Source organism: Diuraphis noxia, unplaced genomic scaffold, assembly GCF_037042655.1.
Source record: "Diuraphis noxia isolate RWA-SAM2 unplaced genomic scaffold, SU_Dnox_SAM2 contig0001, whole genome shotgun sequence".
Lineage (NCBI taxonomy): Eukaryota > Metazoa > Arthropoda > Insecta > Hemiptera > Aphididae > Diuraphis > Diuraphis noxia.
Window position 1 is genome coordinate 90,019,556 of NW_028301711.1, and position 6,816 is coordinate 90,026,371.

Sequence of the window (6,816 nt, forward strand, 5' to 3'; positions counted from 1 at the left end):
ACCAGCTTTAAGAAAGGTTATTTTTGATACTGTCTTAATGTTTTCCCAATAGTAGGTGTTCAGTGATTACTTCATGAGGTATTATCGGGTGGGCATTAGAAATTTTAAATCTCTTGGCTGGGTTTACAAAACGGCGAAATGGAATTTGATTTTCATCATTAACAGATATATACGAATAGTTTTGTATCAGTTCGTCAACAGTAAATATGTCTCTAAAATATATACAAAATCTGTTGTTAGATATACGGGACGCAAATATGATGTTTTTAGGAGATGTTATTTTGCTAAGTGCTTTAACATATTATTCTATTTGCGGTATTTCATTTATCGTGTTTAGTATAATGGCTTATTCTTTTTTGGGAAACGTTGTGTTGGCTGCTGTTTCGGAAAAATTTTTGTGTTGTTTGTTTTTGATAGTGATGATAGTTGAGATATTTCTCGGTTATTCTGGTTATTCATGGTGGATAAAATATCCATAGACATTTTATCGGTTTAATTGGCCGCGGTGTACCGATAACCGGTGTAATTAAGCGTTGCTATTACGGGTAAGATAAGATTACATACCTATTTCGCTGTTGATTGTTGTGTGCATGTATAAACTGGTATTGCTATCGGGAGCTATGAAATACGGAACACACGAGTGTTTGGGATGGTAGTCAAACACGTACTGCATAATACTTTTAATGTAGTCCATTTCAGCTGGAACATCGTCAATAGGTAAAAAAGCTAGAGCATCGATTTTTCTACAAAACAAACTAAAATTTTCATTCTCCATATATAAATTTACTAATCCAAGGGATTCTATTTTCCTATAAGTAATTTGCGTTAAATGAAAAAAAACAACCTTTTATATTTACATGTTCACCTAATATAGATGTGACTGCATTTATAGCTGCCTTTTCAAAGTCAATATGAACAATTATAAGGTCTGGGTACAATATCTTGATTATGGCATGCATTAAGTAACGATTGTAACATATATTCATAAGTAGTTTGCGTTTTTATTTCTAATAAACAATATACTTTAGTTATATATAAATCATGAATTTTGACTCTTATTACACATAATTGTTGAAATATAGAAGATGCCAATGCAAAGTTACCATCAAACATCCATGTTTTTGTCTCGGTGAGATGTTTTAACCCTTCATCAGTGGCGAATATGATAACTCTGTCTTCAAATTGATCTTCTATACTATCTTTTAGTAATAATCTAAGTCCATCATTTGTGAGTGCCCAGTCAACTATAATTTAAATTAAAAATAATTAATAAAAATGTTTTATCGTAATTAAATAATATATTATATTATTAATATTTATAAATACTCATATTAAAAAAAAACGGTATAGGTAGCTATTAATTAAATTGTATTCAACTATTATAACGATTTAATTAATTAATAACTTAATTCCCTAAATTATTATAATATAATATTTTCAACTTACCTTCGATTATATAATCATCTAAATGTCTGGGTTCTTTTAAATTATTTTTTGACCGTTGATTTCAAAGAGTACTTTTAGTGATTTTTTCTGGTGGCATCCTAGCTCGAGTTTCATTATCCAAGCTTCCAAGTTCTTCACAGTAAATCTCCATTGGATTTGTTAATGTTGTTGCTGCCTTTTATTATGTTTCATTCGCGCTAAGCATTTATTTACTTCAACTTCATGCGTGTCTAGAGGATGAGTATGTGCTTTATCGATTATTGATATTTCAGTAGGATTTCCTTTCGATGTTTTTAATTTTCCTGGACACTTGAGACTTAATGCCTTAGAGCACCTCCAAACATCAGATATTAACGTACTGTAATGTTTCGTATACATGTGGCCATTAAAATAAACATTTTCCGCATTTTTGTTAGATTTTATTATTTGATGCGACATTTCAATTAGTAAAAAAATAATATTAATTTAAAACGAAACAGAAAAAACGTCGAATTATTATATATATACAAATAATGAACGCAGCCGAGCTGCGTAATTTCGTAGCTTTAGACAGACTGAAGCCGGAGATATTATATTTGGGTAATTTTAAATTTTTATAATCTATAATCGGTGTGCGATTTTGAAACACGTTGCTGTCGTAAGCCATTATCCGATAACAAAAATATTGACGAGTTATTTCCAACGATTTTTAAATTGGCAACCGATAAAACGGGTAGTAGGATCATAGTTACATATGTCATTATAATATGACAATAATTATCATCAATATCATCATTGTCATAATATGCTATACCATATTTTATAATCCTAAAATTAATACTATAGTAGTAATTTTTGTTATTATGTAAAATTTATACCTATAATAATAATTGGTGTTTGCTTTTTTTTTCCAATATGCTTTTTTTCCATATGCTTTTTTTTCCTAACCACAAACCTAGCGTTTTCCATGGTCAAACATTTGTTTTTTTTTTTTATAAAATAATAGTTGATCTTATGTACAAATGCAAACTATATAAACTGGAAAGATGGCGCCTCTGTTGTATTTTTACCAACCAAATTTCCGACTTTTCCGATGGATGATCTTATAATTTCCATTCATATAAATCTTGTCCTTGATGATTACAAAATAAAATCAGCTGTTTCGGAGTTTATTCGAAACAAAAAAAAGTGACTTAATTTTATATTAAGTATTGGTAATAATCTTTGTAAAAGTATTAAATTCCAACGAAAAATATTTTTGAATCTCTTTCAAATACCCAACTAATATCGTTATTCTTCTTAAAGTATCGAATTTTTTTATATATATTTATATATTATACATACTGATTTGCTTAATAATTTACAGTCTTACATATAATAAATGAAGTTTTAATCGTTTGGAAAAATAATTTTTATCGAAACAGTAAAAAAAGTATCCTTGATGGTTATAACTAGTAAACATTTTAAATAATTGGAAGTATAACAGTATAGGTACTTAAAGAATTCCAAAAATTATTAATTTCAATGAATGCATAATTAAATGATAAAATTGGGTCTGTGAATCACTCTGTATGCTTTGTAATAAATATTTTATCACAGGACATTATAAATTATAGATATATGAATTCTCGCTGCTGGATTTGAACATAAGCACGCAACCGCTAACAATAAATTCACCACTATACGGGTAAGTTTTATCCAAAGAGACAGAATGTCGCAATAATAAATGCGTACGTGTACCACTGTCAATGGTAAGCGAACGTGATATTGCGTTCTTAAGCAAATTCTGCAGCAGTAGAATAAAAGAGTTTTTTTCATAATATTATTATTTTAGACAGGTATATTTAATATTCTGTCATTTGCACTAAACTACCCCTGTCACGTAATCCCTTATAGCCTAACTTAATTTTATCCTTAACACCACATTTGTGTAATTATACTACACAGTAGGTACAAGGTCAAAAAATACTAATTAAATTATTAACATTTTATTTTAAATGTTTTTCGTAGCCGACAATGAAACAATAACACATTATGATCCTTTGTTGTATTAAACACCTAACAAAATTACGACCACGTGTCCCTGATTACCTCGTAGTACTATAAAACAATAAAGGTGCTGATGACACGCTCACTATTAAACCAAAGCACATGAATTCAAACATTATTATCAAAAGGTGTTCTCTCGTATACTGTTCGATCACTTGAAAAATTTGTAGGGCTTTATTGGTTTTATGGATATTACTCTTGAAAATGGATTTTGATTCAAAGTTTACTATGTTCAATGTATTGGAAGTGAGGTTTGGTATAAAATCAACTTGACCAAAAATAGGAACTCTTTAAATTAATTATAATCCATTTTTAAAATTAAAATTCTCCCATTCTAACATCTAAATATTTCCTAAATTATAACATCGTATTAATTATTATATTATTATTTAAGTGGCTTTAAAATAATGGCTATATATAGTTTGATATATAAATATACATTATATATTACATATATTGACATCATGTACCTGTGAATGCGTTCACTGATCAAAAATAAATATTTGATGGCAAGGAAAATATAATCTACATAATTCCCAAATATAGATTTGCCAATTATTTCTATTCAGACGACTGATAAGTTTTCTTTTATAATTTTTGTTTTTGAGTACACTGCTGTGGCCGTATTGCAATTATAAATTTCTTCATACATTTTTAAATTTATTATAATAAGTATGTTATATTATTATAAACTCTTGAACGCAAATTGTGACTAAAAGGTACTTTTGATGTGACAATGAACGCAAAATAATAAAATAGTTTAATTATAAAGATCATAATTTAATTTCATAAATATTTTTTTAATTTAAAATTATACGCTATGATTTAAATATAATATTGACTTAAACAATATTTACCACCTGTTAGATTTTTATTTTACTTAATGTTTAATTTTTAACACTTATTCATCTAACTCATCGGCCAATTTAATTCATAAATGTTTAAGATTCGTAATAATTGAATAGCTATTTATAAATTTTTTTTTTTATTCGCTGAACAGAGGTATCCCAGCAATTTACCATAAAAAATTCTATTAGTTTTAATTTTAAAATAACATAATGTATAGATGATCACAATATTTTCTTTAAATTTGTATTATGTTTATTGATGTTGTCAGTATTGTTTGATTTAAAAAAAATAAAATAAAAATGATAACTTATTCAAAATAATATTATTATATTATGCTGTACCTAAAATCAAATGTATTTTATATATAGAGCAATATTTTTTTTTATCGTATATGTGCTTCCTATTGGATTAAATACTATCATTTTCAAGTAAATTGAAAAAACATAAATAATGATATACGAAGTAGCAAAATTGTAAAACGTCTTGCATGTAACATTAGTAGATCCGGTCTTACTGCCTTGCTAAATAAATCTCAGCTCTAACCATGTAAAAAAAACTTCCATATACGCAACTGTCAAACAATAAAATTGATTGCCCGTATACGTTTATATGGACGTCTTTCACTAAAAACACACAATGCCGTACTTATACACTACATTTATTTTTTTGAACTATTAGTAGGTGACTGGTTAAACAAATACAATTCGTCTTTGTTCGAGTGTATACTACTGCATTTTATTGAAAAACACCACACTTTTTGTGCAGTTAAGCATGATAACCAAAGATTGTCTAAATAAGGTCAGACGTTTAAATTTAACAATTTACTAGGTACAAATCAATATGTACTCATTAAATCGTACGATGTTTTAAATGTAATTTTTAAAAGTATTTCAGTAAGAATAAGTTAAGTAAAATAAAAATATATTTACACACCTATAAATTAATTTTGTATAGAATCTATTCAATGATGCACAAAGTGATTAGTGGAACTAATAAAATAAGTTAAATAAAAATAAAAATTTTCAAGACATTCGTACAATTTATCAAATATTTGAAAATGAATAAATTAAAAATAAACTGTGAGACATAAGTAATATGCAAAGCTAGAAAGAGTATGAAAATGTAAGGTATGTTCCCAATTAATATACAATAAAGTAAGTTATTACGATATGTTTTTACCAATAAATATAATTAACTATTATTTTATAAGTGTAATTTGAAGAACATAATATGTGCAATAATTTATCCCAATATTATAGAAATAGTTATAAATATAATATATGTTTGAAATTTAATATGAAATACAATTTTTAATGAATTTTTAGAGCTCAACTTATTTATAATATATGTAACCATTGCCAATCGAAGAAAATATATACGCCAATAATTCAATTCATTGATGTATCTAGAAACTATGTCATTCGAAAAGTAAATACAATGTGTTATGTTTATCATTTGAGGTTACTAAATTCTGTAATTCCCAAAATCAGTATCTGTTTTTGATAACTTTAAATTTAAGGTGTATCATTATTCTACCCAAGTATCCTAGCTGATGTTATCCAATATCTATTTAGTGGTTTCTATAATACAAAAATAATTTATATTTATAGGTTAAAAATGCAGTTATTATTCACTTTTTTATACATTTTAGACTTAGAGTACACCACTGAAAGCATCAATAATGTGTGATATTTTTTTTTATTTATCACACCTTTTTTGTGGCTACTGGTAGGAAATAGAATTTTATTGATTCTTGTAGGGGTGTGGAAGGCCAAAAATAATAGTAAGGTTAAAAATGCAAGCAGATTGCATAGAAATCCAGGAATAAAATCTAAAAAAATCAAAGAGTTTACAAATTAAATATTTTTACCAAAAGTTTTTACTTTTTAACATAATCGATTTTTTTTTTTTTTTTGTTTAATTTAAAAATGTATAACTTAACTATAATAGATACTTGAATTTTTTATTAAATATCATAATAATAATTTTTAAAATATTTTGGTTGTTTTTGTAGTATAGACATTTAGTTGTTATCTTTGAAAGTTTTTTTTCGGTTTACCCATAACGGCCATAACACATGATAAAACTTCTGTTTGTGAGTAAAAATACTCGAGACTTTAAATCTTGACAATTTTATAATTTTCAAATAATCAGGTCTTTTTTTTTTATGGTGATTAAAGAAACGAAGGCTCTCTACTAGTCTATAGAAAACTATGAGCTTAAAAAAGCACTTAGGTACTTACTTTTGTTTTTGTTAAAAAATTCGCTAAAATTACGAATATTAACATATTATCTTGTGGTTAAATTGTTTTTTTTTTTTTATATTTACCCTAAAAATTCGTTTTAAACTGTTACTAGAGTGTTAAGTATTTAATTAACAATAATGATTATTTGTTTATCTGTTCATCACCATTTTAATTATATTAAGAACATAATATAAAATATTTAAAATTGTGTGGTTTAATGTACCACATGCATTAAATATCTGAGACT

At 26.2% G+C, this 6,816-nt stretch overlaps 1 pseudogene; it reads right to left on the reverse strand.

Moving 5' to 3' along the window:
- Positions 1-886: 886 nt before the first annotated feature.
- Positions 887-1,543, reverse strand: LOC149062385 (uncharacterized; annotated as a pseudogene).
- Positions 1,544-6,816: the final 5,273 nt, after the last annotated feature.